Source organism: Danio aesculapii, chromosome 9, assembly GCF_903798145.1.
Source record: "Danio aesculapii chromosome 9, fDanAes4.1, whole genome shotgun sequence".
NCBI classification, from domain to species: domain Eukaryota; kingdom Metazoa; phylum Chordata; class Actinopteri; order Cypriniformes; family Danionidae; genus Danio; species Danio aesculapii.
This window is the reverse complement of record NC_079443.1, coordinates 39,949,663-39,975,646: the sequence shown is the minus strand read 5'-3', so window position 1 is coordinate 39,975,646 and position 25,984 is coordinate 39,949,663. Positions and strand designations below refer to the sequence as shown.

Genomic DNA, 25,984 nt, shown 5'->3' with positions numbered 1-25,984 from the left:
TGTTTGTGTGAGTGATAGAAGGTTATAAAGAGTGTCTGCAGCAATAACTAGTCTGGAAATGGCTGAAGGGAAGATATACAGAACTCAATAGTGTATTGGTGTATATATACTATATGATAACCATTTATTACAGCACTGTGGTGCTAACATGGTATCAAATGCTGGTATTAACCAATGCAGGTCCATTGAGAAGTTGAAATTGAACATAAAACTGTAAAATACAAGTATTTCATATGGTATAAGTGAATACAGAAATCATACAGTCACAATGTAGAACTGAGAAACACAATGTGTATGTAACAGTCACAGATTGCATCCATACACTAATATACATACACTTTCAAACATGGTCCGGCTGCGGGCAAACAAATATGTGCATGTGTTTGTTTAATGTGAATAAGTCTTTTTTTGTCAGCTGTCTAAGGTTATCACTGTGTTTATGTACCATTTCCATACAAATCTAATTCAAACAATATATTATATCATCTTTCCACAATAACCACAGACTCTTGTTCCTTTAAACACCATTTATTAAAAACCAAACCAAACCAAAGAAAGATCACATACACTCACCGGCATCCTCTCCTCAGAATCAAACCTGTTCTGTTTGCAAGCAAGGACATTTATACAATATTTTCCCACCATCCATTCGGAGCAGCCATTTTGTGGTGACATCATCAGGGTCATGACCTCATGGCTGGTGATAAAACTCATTGTTTAGTTGTTTATAATCATATTAGTTGTGTGTTGTGTTGTATTTTGAGTTATGTATGCATACTTATTTATCTCTGTAAATTTATATTTAGTTTAGTGTCTTTTATGTTTATATTTGTGTATATATTACCCTGCCAAACTTTAAAATGGTATAGCCCATGGGCGGGGTCAAAGATATAAAATGGCTCCCAAACACTCACTCAATGTTGCTGCACATGTAGGAGTTGAGGAGAATGAAGCTGTTGATAAGCTGGCTAAATTATCATACAATAAAAAAATTAAATAAATAAATAAATAAATAAATGTGAATTTAAATATCCCCTTAAGTAAAGCAGAGTGAAAGAGTATTATTAAATCATAAATTATGGGAAAATGGCAACAATACTGGGATCTAAATGATGTGAGTCAACATTTAGGTTATCCAGGTGGATGCTGCACACTGGTAGTGGATGAGGAGATTCCCCAAAAATAGCACACACACATCAAACATGCCAATACCTTATAATTTTGACCTTAAAATAGTTTTAAAATTAAAAACTGCTTTTATTCTAGCCGAAATAATACAAATAAGAGTTTCTCCAGAGGAAAAAATATTATCAGACATACTGTAAAATTTCCTTGTTCTGTTAAAGATGCCTGCAAATTAGAACACGGAAACAGCTTGATGTGCGAGTGTGTCTGTGGTATGGAGGTAATATAAAGTTGATGATGACAACATTGCCACAGCAAACTGTGAGTTATGTAAACTTGGGATTGCCTGTCGGGTATTTTAAGTTGAGGTGCTATTTGTTTTTATATTCGATTTTTTATATTTACTGTTGCACTAAACTCTAAAAGTGAGGCATTGATGTTATTTATTACTTGATTGTTCAAGCTACCTTACAGAAGTGCTCTGTTTGTTAATAGAGTTGTTGAATGTTAAAATAGGGTGAATTAAATAGAAAATAAGGAACATCCTGGATCTGTTCCTTCACTCTTCTTTATTCTTTTTTTATGTATTATAGAAGTATCGGATCGGGTTTCGGTATCGGTAGATACTCAAAATCAAATGACTAGGACTTGAGGGCAAAAAAAACTCATTACAACCTCCCTATTTTTGTATTATTTATTACCATTAATGGTTATTAGTTTTATAATTACAAAAAAAGTAGCTTTGTGTTTTTTATTCAGCTTTAGTCAACTATACTAACCCTGGTTTTTAGTACTTTTTTAAACAATGGTGGGTTTTAGGATTAAAAATCATATTTATCCTGCAAATTGCTTTCAAAAAATTATCAATTACTTTTTTCAAATGCTCAGTAATGGTTATGAGTGTATGGCTGTCAGTCAGTCTGTCTGCATTATGTATCCGGTTGTGATGGGTCAGAAATGAAGAGGAGAGCTCAGACTCTGCGCTTGTGCTTCAGGGGATGTGAGGTGGAAAATGCAACGTTTTCCCCTCAGCCAGCAGATAATATGTGAGTCTCCACACACTGACTCACGCTGCATGAACATGAGGGCTCTTCATGGCATATTCACACATAGAACTCAAAGTAGAGAGAGTAATGCCACCCTCAAGGGCACAGAGAGACCTGCACGGGTCCCAGAGCCAGAAAACTGACAAACTGAATACACACAGAAGTACCACAAATAAATATATAATGTTAGCGTTTTTTAAAATTGTTTATATGTGTGTTTGTTGTATGCGTGTTAATAAATATATGCCATTATATATATATATATATATATATATATATATATATATATATATATATATATATATATATATATATATATATATATATATATATATATATATATATATATTATATAACATTATGTAATTTTTTTTTACATTAAATGTTTTTTTTATTATGTATACTGTAAGAAAAATTCATATGTGACTAGTTTTTCATATCTTGTGATTCTTGTTTTTATTTTCCCATTTATTTATGCTTTTAATTTGCATTATGGGACCTTGATCTTTTTTCCAACAATTTTTAACCTTGAAAAGTAAAAAAAAAATTACTTTTATTACAATTTCTTTTAGTTTAAAGTTATATTTAATGTTGTATATTACAGTACAATATAATAATATATAATAAATTAGTACATTTTCTGTTTTTTTTACATTGCGCAAAACTTTGAATTTTCAACGTCAAAAGTTGACAGAGCAGAAATCAAGATCCCATAATGGTCTTATTTGGTCACATTTTTTTACAGTGTACATAGAAACATATCATATAATACATGTACATATACAAGCTTTAAATTAATCTACATATGTGAAAAAAGAATCGGTAAAAGTATATACTGTAACAAATAAATAAACTATCTGCATATATAATGTTTAAATTTGACCTCTTTTCTTCAAAACAAAAATAAAAATATCACAAAAATAATAATTATATGAAATTTTCCACCTTCTCAATATATACAGTACTGTGTCTTGCTGCTTTTGGAAAAAAAAAGCATCTGCCAAATGCATGTAGTGTAAAACTGACATGTAATATAAAACAAAACAAGATTTAAGGATACACAAAAAAAATCCAAGGCACTCGAATAGTAGGTGAAAAAGTTAACTTAGGCAGCATCAGGACGTGGACGCACTGGGGCGCTGGGGTACGAATAGATTACATAAAAAAAACATGAATAATCTTGACAAACTATACATCAGTCTAAAGCTACAACCCTCAAAGCAGTGATTGTAGCTAGTTGTTTTTAAATGGGAAGCTTATAAAGAATCTTTTTGCTAAATTTGTGTAAGTTGTACTGAACACACTTAGATATGGAGTACTTATCATCGTAATAAGACACACACGCATTCTTTACTGTACATCACGGTTTATTTTGAAAGGTAAGAATCCTCAGAACAACATCCCATAGTACACATTTAGTTCACCGACAGAATAGTGTTGAATTATGGATGGTTATTTATTCATTTATGTGACAGTTTCTGCTGGAGACCTGTTGTCTACATTGTTTACTATGTTAAAATGTTAAAGTTATAGTTACTAAAATCTAAACAAAGCAGTCGAGTGTTTTGACGTTCCGCACATGCTGTCAGTCACTTTTAGCTAGTAACTTACTTTCTAGTTGACTGATAGAGAATTTAGTCAATGGCTGCATGTTCTTTCAAAACTTTGAACTTTTACCTTCTGGTCGACGCTACAGAGCACTGCGCACCAGAACAGCCCGACACAGAAACAGTTTCTTCCCTCAGGCAATCCATCTCATGAACACTTGATGATAATATTCATGGAACCAACATCACTACTTGCTATACACTTTTATAAACATACACTTATTTAACAACACACTTTACACACTTTACATGCCAATTTGCACATAACAGCTGCACATATAACATTGTATATAGTAATAAACACATACATACACTTGTCAATTTGTATATTTGCACTCACTACTTACTTCTATTTTTTTTTAAATATATTTATTATCTGTTTTTTGTCCTGTCTCTGTAATCCTGTTGTACTGTAGAAGCTCTGTCACGAAAACAAATTCCTTGTATGTGTGAACATACCTGGCAATAAAGCTCTTTCTGATTTCTTTTTCTGAAAATATGGTGACATTTATTCATCTATTGGACATGTTGTTGTTGTTTTATTGCTCTTTGTGCACAGTCACTAGTTCAGTGCCCTGTCAATCATTACGTCACTGATTTTACGTTTTAATGTAAACAATAGCCATGTCAATGAAGACTTTTTAACTTTTTCACCTACTTTTCAAGTGCCTTATAATTTTTTGTGTATCTTTATGAATCTCTTATCCAAAGAGCACCAACACATCAATTACCCCTGAAGAATTTTTTGGTTTGTTTCAAAAAATAAGGTTATTTAAAAATGGAAAAAATAAAAGAAGAATCTGATGCATTTGTTGAATTGCAGTTCCTTCTTAAAATTACCGGCCAATTTTATTTACTTGCCAAGGCTTGTACACTCATATTGGTACTGGATGAGTGTTTGTTCTGGACCCTGAACACCAAGCAGTAAAGGCAGAGAAGGGAGAACCCATCGCTGTCTGGAAAAGATCTGTTAACCGCAGACTCTGGTGTGGCCATCTCGCTTTCTCTTCAGGATGTCATTATGTGATTTTCAGAGCAAGCAGTGTCTAAATTAGCCCTGTGCCTCCCTCGACTAAACTCACTGACTACACAGCCTAAAAAGAGAGAAAACGAGCTGCATTAACTCTAAATTAAGCACATTATTCCAAAACCTGAAAAAGGCAGAAGCTGGAGTGAAAAACAGACACATGACAGCAGAGCTTTTTATAGCAGTGTTGAGAGCAGATCTGCATGTTTAAAGCAGGGAGAGCATATTTCTTTTTGAAATCATGAAAAATACAATATTTAAGTGGAATTTATGGGGAATGCCATAGAATTTGGCACATTTGGATGAAAAAAAATCAGCAATAAGGTCGTTCACTGAATCAAATCTGGCTAAAACAATGCTAAATTTGGGTCATCTTTGAAAATCTAATAGACATCTAACAATAATAGTCATCAATCCAAAATAAGTCATCAAATAGACAGGAATGAATGACCACACGTGTAGTCAGTCCCAAGCAGACACACAACATCATAAGATGTCAGGTTAGATTTAGTCGCAGAGTCTTAAGACAATGTTATTTTGATTATTTTGACAATGTTGATATTTAGTTGATTTTACACTGTAAATTAATTAAGTTAACACTTTTAACAAATTTATGTGGATTAAACATAAAAAATTAAGTTGTGCCAATGAAAAATCAGGAATTGTGTTGTTTCAGCTCATTTTAATTAAGTAGTTTGAACAAGTAAAAAAATTTATTTTTTTGAGTGTAGGTTGTGTTGGAAAGTGGCCAAAATCTAATGTCGAGCCAACATCTTAAACCAACATCATATTGACATCAGACACTGATAAAATTTATTCGTTATTATATCTGACAGACTTCATAGTGGTAACGTTCAGACAACGTCAAGCTGTAACATCATTAGACGTTGATATTTTGTTGTTTTTAGGTTGTGTTGGAAAGTGACCAAAATGCAACATCTGTCCATCTTTGAATACTGATGTTGGCCTGACATTGAGTTCTGACGTCAAAACAATTTTCATTTCCACCCAAAATGCAACGTCCCACTATGATGGGATAAAAGGTCAATCTGACGTCATGTTGACATCCTATGCCTGCTGGGTATAATCTGTGTATAAGCTGTATAATATGTTTGGACATTGACTAGATGTCTTTTAAACGCATGCTAAGATGGACTTTCAGAGCTGCTCAGAAAGTCACATCACAAGAATCTTGCTGTTTTACTGTTTATTATATACACACACAGGCATTTACATTTACACACATACTGTAGGAATTGAAATGTGTGACATTGAGAGACTGTGAGGGATTTTCAGAGCAAGCGCTAATGTATATAATAGCATTGTGCCTACTTTGACCAAACTAACAAAGAGCTAAATTAACTTACGGAAACTCCAAATTAAGCATATAAAAACACACTGAAAAACAGATACATGACAGCAGAGCTACTTGAATGCATGTATAAAGCAGGAAGACTGGCAGATGGTGTAAATATGCTTCTGCTGAACTGCTATCTCACCCCAGAACTGTGGGCTATGAACACTAAATGCCCAACAGACGTGCTTTATGCACTACAGAATGTGCGTTTTATTATACCATTTCGCCTATTGCACTTCAACATGAATTATTTTTCAGAAGATAGCTGGTGAATTTGATCCCATGAAGCCACACAGGCAAAAAAAAACTGTTGGCAATATATCAGTGAACAGTCTCTGAAAAGTTCATTTAACAAATCTGAGATGAAAACTTTTTTTGCTCTATTTTGTGCTATTCTGTATTATTTTGTGCCTGTAATCTTCTTCTTGACTGCAAGACTGAGAGAAAACATATAAAATAAGAAGTCTAAAACTGAAGTAAAATATTCAGGGTGTTCCCTCACAATTCACTCGCACATGCTTCGCCTTCTCGAATACTTAAAACAATCCTTTCCTAAACATAAACAATAATATTTTCAAAAGTAATAAAGTAAAAATGTAAGAGAAAAGTGCTTGGCAACTATTTAGCTTTTTCTCTTTTGTGGAATCACCTGTCGAAACACTCTTCTCTCCATTTGCACCGGACACTTTATTTAAACTCCATCTTAAAGGGACTCAATAAGGAAAACAATGTTTACCTGTGAATGAACCACAAATCATGCTGCACTACTTGTTTTCTTCAACCTTAAACACCTCTTATGAACAATATCTTGCACAATATTGTTCTGTCATTTAGTACTTGTATAGTCCGCCTTAGGTTATGGTTATAGTTAAATGTTTATAGTACAGCCGATTCGAATGTTATCACTCGATTGAATGGGCATTATCAGTAGTTATCAGCTGATAGATATGGGCCAGTAGGGGCCTTCTGCGCCTATTCATAGGCTCAGAAGGCTGTTATCATCCATCCACATGGTTAGTTAGGTATAGATCACATAGGGCTGTGGCCGGAAGTTAACGAGTATTATTTATATTATTAATTCAATTTCCCATTAATTGTTTTTTATTATTGCCTACCCAAACCCTAAACCCAACTGTCACAGTAATGTAAAAACAGGTCTGGAGTCTTCTGATTAACCACGAGAATTATTGACATAATTTATTATATTTCCCCTTATTGTATTTTATTAATGTCTACCCCTACCCCAACCATTACAGTGATGTAAAGACAGATCTGGATCTGGAGTCTTCTCTATTAGAATAGCTTATTAACCATGTGGATGGGTGATAACAGTCTTCTGAGCCTACCAGTAAGTGCAGAAGGCCCCTACTGGCCCATATCTATCAGCTGATAACCACTGATAACGCCCATTCGAAATGGGTGAAAAGTATATACAGTTGAAGTCAGAATTATTATCCCTCTTTGAATTTTTTTTTTTCTTTTTTAAATATTTCCCAAATGATGTTTAACAGAGCAAGGAAATTTTCACAGTATGTCTGATAATATTTTTTTCTTCTGGAGGATGTCTTATTTGTTTTATTTCAGCTAGAATAAAAGCAGTTTTTACTTTTTAAAAAAAACATTTTAAGGTCAAAATTATTAGCCCCTTTAAGCCAGTTTTTTTCAACTGTCTACAGAACAAACCATCATTATACAATAACTTGCCTAATTATCCTAACCTGCCTAGTTAACCTAGATAAGCCTTTTAATGTCCCTTTAAGTTGTATAGAAGTGTCTTGAAAAATATCTAGTCAAATATTATTTACTGTCATCATGGCAAAGATAAAATAAATAAAGTTATTAGACATGAGTTATTAAAACTATTATGTTTAGAAATGTTTTGAAAAAATCTTCTCTGCGTTAAACAGAAGTTGGGGGAAAAAATAAACAGGGGAGCTAATAATTCAGGGGGGCTAATAGTTATTCAGGGGGTTAGTAGTTAATTAGATTACCACTCCAGTATGTTACTTACAGTATGTATAGGTTTAAAATAGCTCTTCCATTATGTCCAGTGTTGTGGTCATATTTTTATCATATTTGTAGCACTGTGGTTGTGCAAGACATGACATTTCATTTCACGGTGTGTTCACACGTGTAGGAGAATGACAAGAAAGCTCAACTTGACTTGAACTCGACTTGACTTTAACCGGACTCGAACTCAAGTGCTCTGCATCACAAAAACAAAGCTGAACTAAACTAGAAGAGTCAACCCATGTAAAGACAGATACAGTCAACATAGGCTCATTCTGAAAATGTAGCCAGAAAGTGTACACACCGTCCTCTGGTGGATTTGAGAAAACAAAAACCGCAAAAAAAGTCCCCTCCTTGAACATATTTGGCACTCTCCAGAAATGTATATAGGGCTACATTTTCAGAATGAAAAAAAATATTTAAAAATGTAATTAAACAGATAAAAACATGACACTACTAAGACACAAAAAAACATAAGGTACTGCTAAGAGGCTAGGAAAATGCATTAAGAAAAAGTAAGGTCAGTTTTGATTTCATGTTGATTTTTCAGGAACTCTGCACTCCAAAGACAGAAAATATGGCATGAGAAAAATATGACTCCAAGAAAGAGAGTGCTTCAGATCATCTTAGTGCAGACTTGTTTTTGCTGTTTACAGAGCCGAGGGCGGTCACTGAGACAAGTGTGATTCTCAGGACACCTATTTTTAGTGTCATCTGTCAGGTAGCGAGGACATTTTGTGCATGCCACCCCAGCCCCCCCAAAAACACACACTTTCAGCAGCTTTACTGTTTTTTTAGACCACAATTAACAGAAAAAATAGAGGTCTATAGCTTCCATCGTTTTTTTTTTTACTATGAATATGAGTTTGTAACCTGTAATGTGTTTTGAAAGAAAAAAATATTTACAATAAAGATATCACTAAGCCGATATTAAACAGTCTTCTTGTTTTTCAAAACACCAGTCATTTCATTTCAATCTCTTGTAAAGATATTCATTAAAAAATGACAATGTCAGATGATAGATTTATGCATCATCTGAGATATTTCTCATTATATTGTAATATTATCTGAGCTATGGGCTTTCCTATTATGTAAATTATGAGGCTGCCAAGATGCCTGTCTCTTCTAGGAAGATAAAGGCTTAACAATAAAGCCTCACTTTTATTTTCACTATCAAAGATTAATTATTTGCCAATAAGTGAGACATAATAAGCATACATTCATATACTTTATGTAAAGTCGATGATAAATCAAAAGCAGGGTGTGAATTATATATTGACGGTTATGTTCAGTAATATGCCTCAGTGAACCAAAGTTATATATTTAATTCAATTACATCTAACTTATTAATCAATCTTGTTATTATGTTTTCAGTGTTTTGAGGGCTATTGAGTGGTTGTCATTTGTGATAATAAATAAATGGTGATGAATGACTATGAAAGACTGCACATATTTTTCATTTTACTGTTTAAGTTCCATGTGCAAGCCAGCATATAATAAAATACAAACTATGCATCTAGTTTTACAAACACCCTTTTTAAAGAATTATGTTTTATGAATACCTACACTGTCTGTTGGTGCTCTAGATTTGCCAGTTTCAAACCGATTAATTAATATTTTTGGCACACAGATGCATTCACAATGGTATGAACTATTATAGAGGTGGTCAAATGTATATTGAAGTTATCTGTTTTTTAAATTATTAATATTATTTAAGATCAGGACAAACTATTTCTTAACTATTAAAGGGCAGACCCCACGCCCCTATACATCTTGTTTTTATGTCCTTCAGGGGGGATCAAGCGTTAATTAAGGGGCTCAGACCAACCAAAACCCCCCTGTAATTCGCACCCTGATCAAAAGTATGTGGGATTGTTGTTCACCCCAAAAAAGTCCTAATTTACTCACCCTTTACTTGTTCAGATCATATTTGAGTTTCTTTCCACTGTTGAACACAAAAAAGCTATTTTGAAACTTGCTGGTTGCTGAGACCCATTGACTTCCATAGTAATTTTGCATCCCAGGAACCAGCATTCTTCAAAATATCTTGAATGATGAGGTAATCTAGAGGTTTTAGGCGAACTATCCCACTAAGACTAGAATTTCCCATTAAAAACTTGAATATGTTAACAGTAAATGTGATTTAAATGAACAGCCATTTTTTTTTTCAAGTTTATTTTAGTTTCATCTTAAATATTTTTAGCTTTAATAATTTAAAAGATGGAGTATTAGATATGCCACTTCTCTATATAACCTTTATCAATAGGGTTGGGTACCGAAACCCAGTTCCATTATGGCCAAGGTACCTTTGTTACTGGTATGAACCAGACTGAATCAGTATATGAATTTCGGTGCTTAATTTCAGTGCCACTGGTGCTGCGACAGGGACAAAAGAAGCATCAAGGGGTACATCAAAGGCACATAAAGGTACGCGTTGTGTCACACCATCTCGAAACATTTAATTCTAAACAACTTTGAGGAATACGGACACCGATGTTAGGCATTTGTTCTTGTTGCTTCAGGAAATGCACGCACGTAGGCAGCCCGCAGTGTACAGCACACCTGATAGGCGACTCCCTTTAAATTCATCAACACACATGATCGTGTTCAACAAGTTTGCTTAAACTAAGTATTCTAAAGTGTGGCTATATTTTACAAGCAAGGATTCTGACACAGCAACGTAAAGCAGATGCTTTACAAAAGTTGTGTGTAGGGGTGGGGGACACGTCAAACTTAATGAAGCATTCGACGGCACATAGAATCAACTTAAAGGCAGAGGAATGCTCTCTCTCTTTGACAGCTTGCAACATCATCTGCCTCTTTCACTGAGGACATTTACATGGAAACCAATACTCTGATTTTAATATGATTAAGACAATACTCTGATTAAGAGTCTACCATGTAAACAGAGATTTTTGATGACCTTAAATCACCACAGACACCCGCGTCACGAAATGCAGAGGTTTTTTCTTTCCATTTGGCGTGCGGGATTAAATTCCATTAAAACAACGCACTTCAACCAGTCTTTACTTTATATTCTCATCCAATACCTCAGTTTGTCATGGGGCATGATTAATATGTTGCTGAATGAAAGTGAAACTGCTGAACTGCAATTAATATCGAAAAATTAAACATCCGAAAAACATGAAACTCCAGGCGAAACGTGGATAGCATGGTGACACAATGAGGTCAATCTATGTGCTATAACATGTAAAACGGGATGATGAAAGGAACAAGAGAGCTAGCTGGCAGCTTGCTCTCTGCAACTCTCACATGGTCGCCTCCTAACCCTCCCCATATGCTCTGCAACACCTAGACAGACCAGGGACCTATGTGAGGATCTTGTTTGTTGACTTCAGCTTGGCGTTTAACACCATCATCCCAAAACTTCTCCTGCCCAAATTAACTCAGCTCTCTGTGCCCACCTCTGTCTGTCAGTGGATCAACAGCTTCCTAACGGACAGGCAGCAGCTGGAGAAGCTGGGAAAATTCTCATCTAGCATCCGCACAATCAGCACTGGCGCCCCCCAGGGGTGTGTCCTCTCCCCACTGCTCTTCTCCCTGTACACGAATGACTGCACATCAAAAGACTCCTCTGTGAAGCTCTTGAAGTTTGCAGACGACACCACACTTATCGGCCTCATTCAGGACGGTGACGAGTCTGCTTACAGACAGGAGGTTAAGGAGTTGGCTGTCTGGTGTAGCCACAACAACCTGGAGCTCAACACGCTCAAAACAGTGGAGATGATAGTGGACCTCAGGAGAAACCCCCCTGCTCTCCCCCCACTGAGCATCATGGACAGCATTGTGGCAGCAGTGGAGTCATTCAAGTTCCTGGGCACCACCATCTCTCAGGACCTGAAGTGGGACACTCACATTGACTCCATTGTCAAAAAAGCTCAACAGAGGCTGTACTTTCTTCGTCAGCTGAGGAAGTTTAACCTCCCAAAGGAGCTGCTGAAACAGTTCTACACCTCCATCATTGAATCAGTCATCTGCACATCAATAACTGTCTGGTTTAGCTCAGCTACTAAATACGATCTCCAAAGACTACGTCGAATAGTTCGGACTGCTGAGCGAATCACTGGTACAACCCTTCCTACTCCCCAAGAACTGTACTTATCCAGAGCGAGCAGAAGGGCTGCCAAAATCACTCTGGACCCATCACACCCAGCACACTGCCTCTTTGAACTTTTACCTTCTGGTCGACGCTACAGAGCACTGCGCACCAGAACAGCCCGACACAGGAACAGTTTCTTCCCTCAGGCAATCCATCTCATGAACACTTGATGATAATAATTGTGGAACCAACATCACTACTTGCTATACACTTTTATACACATATACACTTATTTAACAACACACTTTACATGCCAATTTGCACATAACAGCTGCACATATAACGTTGTATATAGTAATAAACATGTACATACACTTGTCAATCTGTATATTTGCACTCACTACTTACTTCTATTTTTAAAAAATATATATTTATTATCTGTTTTTTGTCCTGTCTCTGTAATCCTGTTGCACTGTAGAAGCTCTGTCACGAAAACAAATTCCTCGTATGTGTAAACATACCTGGCAATAAAGCTCTTTCTGATTCTGATATCATAATTGGCTTAATCACACTGTCCCCTCTTCACCAATCAGCTGGTGTGTGGTGTGCAGTCTGGCGCAATATGGCTGTTGTTGCGTCATCAAGGTGGATGCTGCACACTGGTGGTGGATGAGGAGATTGTAAAGCGCATGATGTGTAAAGCGCTTTAAGTGTCCAGAAAAGCGCTATATAAATGTAAGGAATTATTATTATATTATTAACATTCAAAAAGCAACTCACATAAACACCTTGATCATATCATTGTTTTATTCAGATTAAGGCAAATCATTAGATTACTGATGACCCTAGTAGTAAGCTAATGTTATGTTAATTGCAGAATGCAAATCTTAAATTCATGCTAACAAACACAAATGATCAAAATAAATATATTAATACAATTCAATTCAAATATGTAAAATACGAATTGACATATACTTTAAACTTTAATGATATTTTTCAATTAAAGTTATCAAAATATTTTTTTGTCAAATAAAAGGTTTTTCTAAAGTCATCCACCATAATTTTGTGGCTCAAAAGTATCGGTTCAGGCACCGTTTTGGCACCGGTACCGCTCTAAATCGATTTAGCACCGGTATCGAAATAGCCCCAAACGATACCCAACCCTATTTAGCACAGTATGAAAGAAAAAAAATCTCTTTTTTTTAATCAGGCACAATATATTCATTAAAGCACGACTTTATGGAATTAACAACAAATATTTTATGAATAATTCAAATAGCTTTAAAGAGTGCTTATGAAAAGGTTATTAAAAGCTTGGTCCTTATTTATTCACCCTCATTTAGTTCCAAAAACTGTACGAGTTTTTTTTGCTTTTCTACAAAATGTTCTACAAAGGAGACAAACGGCATACTATACAGTCCATTCTCACAAATAAAGCCAAGCAGCTGCGATGTAATGCAGGATATACCGTATGGGAATGTGCTGAACTTTCACACTATAATTTGATGGAATGCACTGAATAATCAAACATGATCACACTGCAGAACCTGCTCTGACTTCATGCATGAAGTTCAGTGAGTTCCTGACATGAGCAGCCACTGCGACTGTAGTTTCCACAGAGCATCGGTCTCTCTCAGTCAGCAGGTTGAAGACCGTAGCCCTGTCTGTCTGTCTGTCTGTCTGTCTGTCTGTCTGTCTGTCTGTCTGTCTGTCTGTCTGTCTGTCTGTCCGTCTGTCTGTCTGTCTGTCCTGCAACTGCCAGACAGAGGAGAAGGGGGCGACCAATCCCCTGTTTTGGGCATTACATCATTGCTGTCCCTGCTGCAGTGCCTCCCTATGAAAGCGTCTGTGTGCCTGCCAAGTAAACAATTCTGTCTCTTCGCATGCTTCTGTACTGCACTGAGGAGCCTTTAAATACATCAGAACTGACACATGGCATGACACAGCAACATACTGCAAAAAAGTGCGCTCATCAGTTAACCAGCATCTTTAGCTCTTTTAAAAGCCTCATTCAGATGCATTGTGACCTGGAATAGACATGCAAACTCAGCAACATTTTAAGTAAGGAAATATAACTTTATAGATGCTTTTAGATCCTCAAAATACATAGATTAATTAATTGATTGGTTGTATGATTGATTGATGGGTTGTATGATCGGTTGGTTGGTTGGTTGGTTGGTTGGTTGGTTGGTTGGTTGGTTGGTTGGATAATTGGTTGGTTGGTTAATTGGTTGGTTGGTTGGTTGGTTTATTGATTGATTGATTGATTGATTGATTGATTGATTGATTGATTGATTGACTGATTGATTGGTTGATTGATTGATTGATTAATTGATTGGTTGATTGATTGATTTGTGGTACGATTGGTTGGATGGTTGGTTGAAGGGTTAATTGGTTGGATTGATTCATTGATTGGTTGGTTGGTTGGGTTGGTTAGTTGGTATGTAGGTTGGTAGGTAGGTTGGTTAGTTAGTTGGTTAATTGGTTAGTTAGTTAGTTGATTGATTGATTGATTGATTGATTGATTGATTGATTGATTGATTGATTGATTGATTGATTGATTGATTGATTGATTGGTTGATTGATTGATTGATTGATTGATTGATTGATTGATTGATTGATCAATTCCTGGTATGATTGGTTGGATGGTTGGTTGATGGGTTAATTGGTTGGATTGATTCATTGGTTGGTTGGTTGGTTGGTTGGTTGGTTGGTTGGTTGGTTGGTTGGTTGGTTGCTTGGTTGGTTGCTTGGTTGGTTGATTGGTTGGTTGATTGGTTGGTTGGTTAGTTCTTAGGTGGGTTGGTTGGTTAGTTGATAGGTGTGTTGGTTGGTTGGTTGGTTGGTTGGTTGGTTGATTGATTCATTAATTTGTTCATTGACTTAATGGTTGTTTGATAGGTTTTATTCATACTTTTACATTTTTTAAGAGATCCAAACATAAATAAAAAATGGTTAGACATAAAAGCATTCAGTACCTTTAGGTTTCTTTTTTTATGGCAATAACCAAAAACGCATTGTATGGGTCAAAGTTATTGATTTATCTTTTATGGCAAAAATCATTAGAATATTAAGTAAAGATTGTGTTCCATGAATATGTTTTGTAAATATCTTACTATAAATATATCCAAACTTCCTTTTTGATTAATAATGTTCATTGATAACAACTTAAATTTCTCCGATTTTCTCAGTATCTTCATTTGAATTAGCTGTCCTTTATCAAGGGCTTGCAACACGATGGCTCAGTTGTTAGCACTGTCGCCTCACAGCAAGAGGGTCGCTGGTTCCGAGTCAGTTGGCATTTCTGTGTGGAGTTTGCATGTTCTCCCCATACTCGTGTGGGTTTTCTCTAGGCGCTCTGGTTCCCCCAAAGTCCAAAGACATGCGCTACAGGTAAAGTGTATAAACTAAATCGTCCGTAGTGTATGTTTGAGAATGAGTGTGTATGGGAGTTTCCCAGTACTGGGCTGCAGCTTGAAGGGCAACCACGGTGTAAAACATGCTGGATAGCTTGGCAGTTCATTCCGCTGTGGCAACCCTTAATGAATAAAGGGACTAAGACGAAGGAAAATGAATGAATGAATGTATCAAGGCCAAATATTGTCCTATCATAACCACATACAGTATATTAATTCAAAGCTTATATTTTCAGCGTTTCAGATGATGCATAAATTTCCAAAAATGTCCATGAATTGACACTTATGATTGGTTTTGTGGTCCATGATCACAAATGAAATGAATAAAATTATCTCAAAACTTTAGAATATACCAATAGTTTTCCTCAAATCTCACTGGATTTTGTTGATACACATACAAGAAAGCATTTGAATGAAACTAGCATGAATATGTACTGCTTTTACACCGGAAAGACAACAGTTACACAAGTAAAAATTAATTTAAGTTTAAAAAATTAATTCGTGATCAATAATAAAAAAATAAAATAAACAAGTGAGAAGGCACAAACACATGGATTAACAAACATCACTTGTAAATTATCTACAAAAGTTTACATATCTTCCATTAAAAATCAAGCTTCACTAGAACTCTTCTGGCTGCATTCAAAGATATTTTTATTAATTAAAAAGTGATATACTGCAATATATACAGTATATAGAATAACATTGTGTCACGGTTTATTCTTTCTTTCTTCTTTTTCTTCATTATTATTATTATTATTATTATTATTATTATTATTATTATTATTATTATCTTCATTGTGTTGCTTTGGAGTTTGTTTTATTAATTGATGTTTCTTTTCTTTGAGGTTAACTCCGCCTTGCACCTGCGGCTCATTTTGACTGGCGGCTTTAAAAGCGGAAGCTGAGTGTGTGTCGGGTGGTGTGTTTGTTTTCCAGTGTGTGTCTGACTGATCCTCCGATCTTTGCTCTCTTGAGAGTATGACCCGTATTTGTTGAGAATCTCTATGTATCTTGTCCTGATGAAGGTCTGAGAACACTGTGTGCGTCTTGTGCAGCTGCTGCTGAGGAGCCATGTTGGTGTTGTTGCCGTTTATTTAATTAATTGTTGATCTATACTTTTTCTATGGTTTATCTATGTTTTATGTTCTTTGTATGTCTGCTTGTTTAAGTAATTATTTTGATTGATTTAATTAATTATCTATATTTTTGTTGCCACTTTATTTTGATAGGACACCAATATTCTGGTCTCTAAATAAATAGAGAATTGTACTTCTGAGTGCGTGTCCTTTTATGTTGCTAACCCCTTCCCTAGACGAGCCTTAAAATAGGGGTTCGTAACAATTGTAGACCGATAACCACAACTGCTGGATTTTCCCTTCAATTTCAGAGCAGACAGCAGCTGGATCCTGCTTCGAGCCACTGATGTCAGCAACATTCTGCTATTCAGCACTGCAGGAGAGGGACAGAGAGACAGCAGACCAAATGGCCTTCTGACTGGATGCATGAAAACTACAGTCACCTGAATGCTGACCTTATTCAGCACAGACACCGCTGGCTGCTGAGGGACATGATAAAAGGATGAGAAAAGGTCACGATGCGTATGCCACATGCTTTCTGTCATGACCACAAGGGTTGTGAAGAGGTGAGCAAAGAAAAATGATGGCGTTTAACCATGATAACAGTATAAACCTTTGTCAAACTTGTTTCAGTAAGGCTCTATCCGACAGTTCTTCTGTAAAACTATCATATCTTTACAGTAACTGTGCATGCCATATGAGCATTTAATAAAGCATCGATTGTGTAGCCTACACAACTTATGAATTATGAAGTCTTGCAATGTCAGTCTATTTCTAATGCAATATGAAGTGAAGCTTATTATGGTTGAATGCATGAGTCTGATTGGCTGGTAAATATTCTGAAGTGTGCAAATATAGTCAAATAACTACACAGCAAACTCCAAGCAGATCTTTATAATTCTACTACTTTCTAATACTATGTACTTTTTTGTGAAGAAACAGTATATACTTTTGAGTGTGTAACAGAAGAGTATGCAAGCTTTTAGGACATACTACTTACACATTAACAGACCGTTATGTTGCTTAGTTACGACTCCTGTCAATCATCTTGTCACATCAACCCTATTTCTTTCATATTTAATGTCCCACCTTACTGGACAAGAACAGGTTTATGGTAGAGCATTCGAGTAAATTTGGAATGCTCATCTCAACATGATACGATTTGGGACATATTAATTCTATTTTCGAGCACTATTTAGGACAGATAGTATGCAAATTGGGATGCAACACATGACCACATTATAGTTCTATATCATTATACTGAATGATTTTAGTTATTGATTAGTTATTAATGATTTAAGTAAATTAAATCAAAACAAAACAGAAGGCTTTGGATGATATTTTAAGAAACCTAAGCACAAGAACTGTATAAAGACAAAAACCTGACAAATGTCTTGAAATATGACATCTGAACAGTGTCTTTAAGTGTGGTAACTAACTGTGGTTTAGATTTAATAATTATCACCACTCTATTGAATTATTAGAAAAGAATTGCATGGCATTGTGGCTGCATCGCTATCTTGAGTAGCGATGCAGGTCGCTATCTTGTATTATTTTTCTGATAATTCAGCAGCCCATGATCAATTATTTACACAGTTTTCCTCTAAGCTCAGCTCTTTCTCAACTGAAATTATTATTGGAATCTGATGTGAGCCATTTCTGTTGTGAAACCTGCTGCATGTATTTCTTATAGTGTGCAATATTATCAGTCCATAGCATTACAAAATGTTCCCTATAGAAAACTACTGAACAAAGATTACTTAGAATATACAGTATATGTATACAAGTCAATTGAACATTTAATGTATAGAAAAGAGCTTCATGAAGGATTAAAATACCCCTACATTCATAAAAAAGGCTATTATTTGTATGTATTACTTAATAAACTAGGGTTAATTTCACTTAAATACAGTGTATATATATATATATATATATATATATATATATATATATATATATATATATATATATATATATATATATATATATAATGAATAAAACAACATATACACATTTCAATGTTTTTAATATTTATAGAAACTGTAAAGTATTAACATTACTTTTAAATGTATTCTTTTACATATGTAACCGTGGACCACAAAACTAGTCATAAGGGAATTTTTTTAAAATGAAGAATTATACGGGCGGCATGGTTAGCACTTTCACCTCACAGCAAGAAGGTCGCTGGTTGGAGTGGGTTTCCTCCGGGTGCTCCGGTTTCCCCCACAGTCCAAAAACATGCGCTATAGGTTAATTTAATAATTTTCCATAATGTATGTGTGTGAATGAGTATGTATGGATGTTTCCCAGTACTGGGTTGTAGTTGGAAGAGTATCCGCTGTGTCAAAAATATAATGGATAAGTTGGTGGTTCATTCCGCTGTGGTGACCCCTGATGAATAAAGGGACTAAGCTAAAGGAAAATGAATGAATGAATGAATTGTGTGTGAGTGTGTGTGTTTGTGTGTGTGTGTGTGTGTGCGCGTGTGTGTGTGTGTATGGGTGTTTCCCAGTACTGGATTGCGGCTGGAAGGGCATCCGCTGCATAAAATATATGCTTGAATAGTTCAGGCAGTTCATTTCGATGTGGCGACCCCTGATAAATAAGGGACTGAGCCGAAGGAAAATGAATGAATGAATGAATGAGAATTTTACATCACCTGGAAGCTGAATAAATAGGCTTTTCATATTTGGCTGGGATATAAATGGGATTCAAAAAAGCTAAAATACTGAGAAAATTGCCTTTAAAATTGTCCAAATTAAGCTCTTATTTAAAGCACATAAAAATGTAGTTTTTATATATTTTACAAAAACAAATTAACAAACTAAAGGTCATCTCTGCTTAAAATTTAAATGATCATTGCCATAAAATAAAAATTGCTATTTATAAAAACCTAATATATCTGACTAATATTGTATGTATATTTAGTTATTCCCAAAACTATAGTCATGCAGCGTTTTGGATGTCACTGATATATGTTGTAAATGTCAAGTCAACAGCACATTTAGAAATATATTTTGTTAGAAAAAAGGTGACGCGTTCAATACTTACATTGTAAAACCCAACAGTCAACTTTATCAAAAGAAATAGGTGTAGTTAACTCAAAATTGACTGAAAGTTAATTTGACTCATTTGAAAGGAGTTTTGAACTCAGTGTTGAAGGTAATGAGTTAATTATATGCAATACCTCATTACTTCAACTTAATTGGAGTAAGTTCACAGTACTCGTTTAGATCAGTTTTTTTATTCAAATTTTTTGTAGCAATCGGTTTCCTCAAGCGGTTTGAGTTGCCTTAACTTATTGGGTTTTACAGTACTCAGTTGGTTTGAGTTCTCTTTATTTATTGGGTTTTACTGTGCTCAAATTGCTTAGTTCACTTAAATGGATTAAGTTCACAGTACTCATTAGGATTAGTTTTTGAACTTAAATGGTTTGTTGCAATCAGTTTCCTCAAATAGTTTGAGTTACCTTCACTTATTGGGTTTTACAGTGTACTTTTACCAGCTCTATGTACAGCATCTTACTGTATATGAATGATTCTTTATTAGAAATAAGTCACTGAGGTGTCAATCTGTGAATGTGTAAATAGAACAAAAACTCGTATGTTAAAATAATGCATAAATGAATCACTAATTTGAAATGTACTAATAAAATATTATGTATTTCTTTATTTTTTTGTATCATTAAATATAAATTACATTGAAAAACAATCAGAGTGTGAGTAGTTGCATATCATGGAAACTATATAACTTGTATTTGACATCCAGTGACTAGCCTTGTGACTAGAATTGGCGTTTATATAGATATACAGACTTTCTAATATAGAATTCCCCACCCCAGTGACCCACATCATCACTAAATCACTGCCACCTTGACCGTTATATACCTGGACAGACTGAGGTGAAACTAATGGCAGGTGTCTAGACAGGCACCATCACGTCACACTGACTCTAACAAACACATTAACCAGACCGACAGGAGACACAACATCACAAGACAACACATCCTTTCCAGCATACAAAACTCCATCTATGAGCACATAGCTAGCTTCAATGATGCTCAAGAAATGCACAAACTTGCTAACAGGTACAGTGATGTACTAACAATGCACTGACAACACATCAGAAATTAATTCTTAAAATTAGCTGAAGCAGGCAGAAGGAACGTAAAGATCCAGCGGGGTTTGGATGAGAAGAGAATGCCGGTTGTGCCCGTATCAGCCTTTTGGATTGTCACACACCTTCTGTGTCAGAGCGTTACACACACAATGACGCAGCATCTCTGCAGCACGGCGAGCAGTGAGGCAGAGAACAGGAGAGAGACTAGAGAAAAAGCCAGAAAATGAGAATAAAAGAGCCTACCTGAGGAGATGGGTGTGTGTGTGTGTGTAGGATCCTGTTCTTCAGCGTGGAGCACAGAGGACGACGGAGAATTATAGATGGACCTGGAGGGAGACAGAAATGTGGCAGGTGAGCTCAAGGTGTCCCTCGTTTTGGTCACGTGACCTCAGGAGATAAAAGACACGGGATTGGAGATTTCTTCTTTGTCTGTGGCCTGAGAGACGCACATGTGCGAGTTTAGCATGCGCTGTTCATTCTACCACCTTCAGTGTGTGGGAGAGTGGTTTGAGAGAGGGGAAGGGCTGTGTGTGTGTGTGTGAGGGAGAGAGAGAGAAAGAAAGTGTGTGTGTGTGCGTGTGCGTGTGCGTGTGTGTGTGCGTGTGTGCGTGTGTGCGTGTGTGTGTGTGTGATGGTAATATAATTAACAGCTTGATAGACTTTAAGCAATAGCAGAAGTAAAAAAGAAAAGCATGAATCATTGAGTGAGCAGAACATTCCAGAAGCAGCACAGGTGATCTGAGCCCACATGAACAGAGCACAGATGTGAGGAATGACATTGCAGGAAAACCAATAAAGGCTTTATTTTCAATATAGCATTTGTCTATTGTAGCTGTAACTCTTTCTTGATGTCAGTGTGGCATATCCTGATCAATATCACACTGTGCTCACTCATTTAGGCCAGTGGAGAGCTGATCCCTTGAGTGCTTTCTGCCCAGGTTTTGCAATCCTGTCACCTGATAGCTGGGCTGAATCTATTCTATTCTATTTTATTCTATTCTATTCTATTCTATTTTTTATACAATACATACTCTATATTTTATATAATATAGTATATTATATTATTTTATTATTCTATTCCATTCCATTCTATTCTAATTTAGTTCCATTTTTATTCCATTCTGTTTTATTCTTTTTTCTTCCATTCTATTCGATTCTGTTCTATTCCATTCGATTCTTTTCCGTTCCATTCTTATCTAGTCCATTCTGTTCTGTTCTTTTCCGTTTTGTTCCATTCTATTCTGTTCCAATCTGTTCTATTCTTTTCTATTCCATTCCATTCTATTTTGTTCCATTCTATTCCATTCTGTTCCATTCTATTCCATTCTGTTCCATTCTGTTCCATTCTAGTTCAATCCATTCTGTTCTATTCCATGCTATTATATTCTGTTGCATTCTATTCTATTCTATTCTATTCTATTCTGTTCTATTTTATTCCGATCCATTCTGTTCTATTCCATTCTATTCCATTCTGTTCCATTATATTCTGTTCCAATCTGTTCTATTCTGTTCTATTCTGTTCTATTCTATTCTGTTCCATTCTGTTTTATTCCATTCTATTCTATTCTGTTCTATTGTGTTCTATTCTGTTCTGTTCCATTCTGTTCTATTCTACTCTATTCCAACCAGTTGCATTTTGTTCTATTCCGTTCTATTCTATGCTGTTCCATTCTGTTCTATTCTGTTCCATTCTGTTTTATTCCATTCTATTCTATTCTGTTCCATTCTGTTCCTTTCTATTCCAATCTGTTCAATTGTATTCTATTCTGTTCCATTCTGTTCTATTCTGTTCTATTCTATTCTGTTCCGTTCTATTGTGTTTTATTCTATTCTGTTCCTTTCTATTCTATTCTGTTCCATTCTATTCTGTTCCATTCTGTTCTATTCCATTCTGTTTCGTTCTATTCCATTCTGTTCCATTCTATTCTATTCTGTTCCATTCTGTTCTATTCTATTCTGTTCCATTCTGTTCTATTCTATTTCATTTCATTCTATTCTGTTCCATTGTATTCTGCTCCATTCTATTCCATTGTGTTCATTTCTATTCTATTCCATTCTATTCTTTTCCAATCCATTCTAGTCCGTTCTATTCTATTCTGTTTCATTCTTTTCCATTCTGTTCCATTTTATTCTGTTCCATTCTGTTCTATTCCGTTCTTTTCTATTATTTCGTTCTATTCCATTCTGCTCCATTCTATTCTATTCTGCTATGTTCTATTCTAAATATATTATATATTCTATTGTATTATTTTCTTTTTCCCTTTATTATATTTTATATATTATGGTGTACTACATTATTTTATTCTATTCTATTCCATTACATTCTATTTATGATCCATTTTTATCCTATTCTGTTTCATTCCATACCGTTCTATTATATTCCATTCTATTCTATTCTGTTTTATTCTATATATTGTATATTCTATTCTATTTTTTTGTTCCCTTTATTATATTTCATATACAGTTTATATTATATATGTTATATATTATGGTATATTATATTAATTTATTATTCTATTATATTCCCTTACATTGTATTCTAGTTATGTTCCATTTTTTATTATATTCTGGTTCTTTTCTGTTCTGTTTTATTCTATTCTATTCTATTCTATTCTATTTTGTCACATTTTATCATTGTATCAATTAACTTTGTGGAGGCATTATTTTGGTCTCTATGAGGAAAAAGGCCCAAAAATCATACATAACGAAGTATTTTGAAAATATAAACAGGCTGATTGTTCATACAGTATATATGAATCACTGAGTGAACATTTTAGAAGTAGTTCAGGTGATCAAACATTTCATGAACAGAGCACAAATGTAAAGAATGACATTGCGAAAAAAGCAATAAATGTTTTATCTTCAATATAGTATTGTAGCAGTAACTCTTTCTTAATCTCGGTGTGACATTTCCCAATCGATATCACACATGTTCATTTATTTGCAAATGAATGCTTTAAAACTGCTTTAATTTAGAAAATATATATTGTGCAGCTCTAGTGTTTTTACATATACACCTGTAAACCAATGTACAACAACCACAGTAAATCTCCACAAGGCAAAGAACAAAGCCTTCAAAGCCTTTTACTATAAAACAAAATCTGTCTAGGTCTCAAAACAAGGTCTTCATGTCAGAAAATGTATAAAAGCATCTGCTAAATGGCCTCTGAATCTTTCAATGTAAGTTTAAAGCAGGGACCTCTAACCTAACATCCATTTCATCTTCACTCCTTTGTTCTGTTTTACAGAAGCAAGTTATTCCCAAGTTGGCCACAACTGTCACAGACCATATGAAAATACCAGAGCGCCGCAGACAGGAAGCTTTGATTGGAAATCTGACAGTAACTGGAGTTCAGATGGCCTCAATATTGACTCCTTCCCCTGCCTGACTCAACGCAATACAATAAGCCCTTAAAGCAGCACACTGTTCACTTACAGTGGAGGTCAGTGAGGCTTTTACTGGGCTAATTCATTTACACTGGACCAAGCATGAAGATCCTATATTTAAAAATTAAATAAATATGTAGTTAGCTTAATTTTCTATTCTAATGCAATAATAAAACATCTCTTGTTTAAATAAAATTAAAAGCTATAAATATTTCCTCATGTCAATTCAAACCTGTGCTATTTTTTCATTAAACATGGAATATAAATCACAAGTAACGTGAACCAATTTCCTGTCATCTGGGGTTGCTTTTTTCCATTTTTGAAGTTGGACAGCTGTGTTCACCGTGAACTGCGGTTAAATGGGTTCTATGAGAAACAATCAGCACACAAATCAGTTTTATTTTAGTATTATTTATTTACTGATATAGACCATTTTGAGGGATGTAAACAATAACAATGGTCCTAACAGGTTTCCTGTTTTACATTTTGAATTTCCATAGCTCCCGAGAATCCTAAAAGGTCCACATAATGATAAATAACATTATGACAGCTGTTTAAACGTTGAGTGAATTGCCTCTTCACCACATTGAAATAGTCTATACTATTATATCACATTCATATTTGAAATAAACTTTTATTTTTATCTCCCAAAATAACCATATAAATATTATTACCATGTAAAATAATTATTTTATTTATCTTTAATTATTATATTATTAATTAATATATTCATATTTCATGTTTTGAACTATACAAAAATCGCCATAGAAAATTATATATATATGTACACACACACATACAATTTGCTGATGTTTTGCTGACTGTCATTATTAGGGCAGAAGAATGATGCGTCTTCATTCATCTCTCCCCTGTGGCAGTTCATGCTCACTCCCATCAACATCATCTCAACAAATGTGCGAATGTGAAGGCACTGCAGACGGGCAAACCGCCACAAAACAAGCCTCTTGCCCTACTAAAAACCCCACCCCAAACCTTGTAACGCTCAACCAACCTTCTTTCATGCTGACAGCATCCAAGGTTCTGAGGCCGCTTATTTTTATGCACTTTCTCTGTAACATGGGCGTCTGCCTTTCTGAAATAGCGTGTCTGATGGGTTTAGCCGTGTATGGTGCACCAGCGCCGCATGGAGTGGGATGAGGGTGGGCACTGGTAATTCACAAACACATGACTGTATGATTCCAGAACTGTGCATTTCACAGACATGTACAGTTGAAGTCTAAATTATTAGTCTTCCAGTAAATTTCCCACAGAGCAAGGAATTTTTCAGATGAAGTGAGTGATTTACATGTGAAGTCAATGCAAAGATGGGATTAGACATCCTGTGGCCCGAATTGGGCATTTCCTGCGTTTGACGCACTTCAAATGCAAAAGAAAGTGGGAGCAAACATCTAACAAACAAAGCAATAAAACTGACAGAAAAGCAAGCAGCTTGCAATGATGGAAATTGGTTCAAGGATGACAGCCACTGGATGTGACCGAATTGAAGGACATTATTTGTGGTTTACATGTATAGCTGGTATTATGATGTGTGTCAAATTAATAAATGATTTTGTTTAACTCTTTCCCTGCAGTTAATGAGAGAAAACACTTCCCGCTTTTAGTGTAGGGGAAGCCCTAACGCATGTCCTATGTGTGAGGTACATGTTGTCAGATGATCCAGGGAGTAAAATCTGAGAGAGAGAAAGTAAGATCGAGGATAAAAAATATATATATATATACAGCCTTCCTCT

At 35.2% G+C, this 25,984-nt stretch overlaps 1 protein-coding gene across 13 annotated transcripts in view; it reads right to left on the bottom strand.

The window, feature by feature from the left end:
- The window catches only part of map2 (microtubule-associated protein 2), a 212,006-nt gene that overhangs the window by 113,806 nt on the left and 72,216 nt on the right, over positions 1-25,984 (bottom strand). For all 13 annotated transcript variants that reach the window (XM_056465691.1, XM_056465694.1, XM_056465693.1 and 10 more), the window contains exon 2: positions 21,090-21,172. The gene's annotated coding sequence lies outside the window, so the exon portion shown is untranslated. The remainder of the gene's footprint in view (positions 1-21,089; positions 21,173-25,984) is intronic.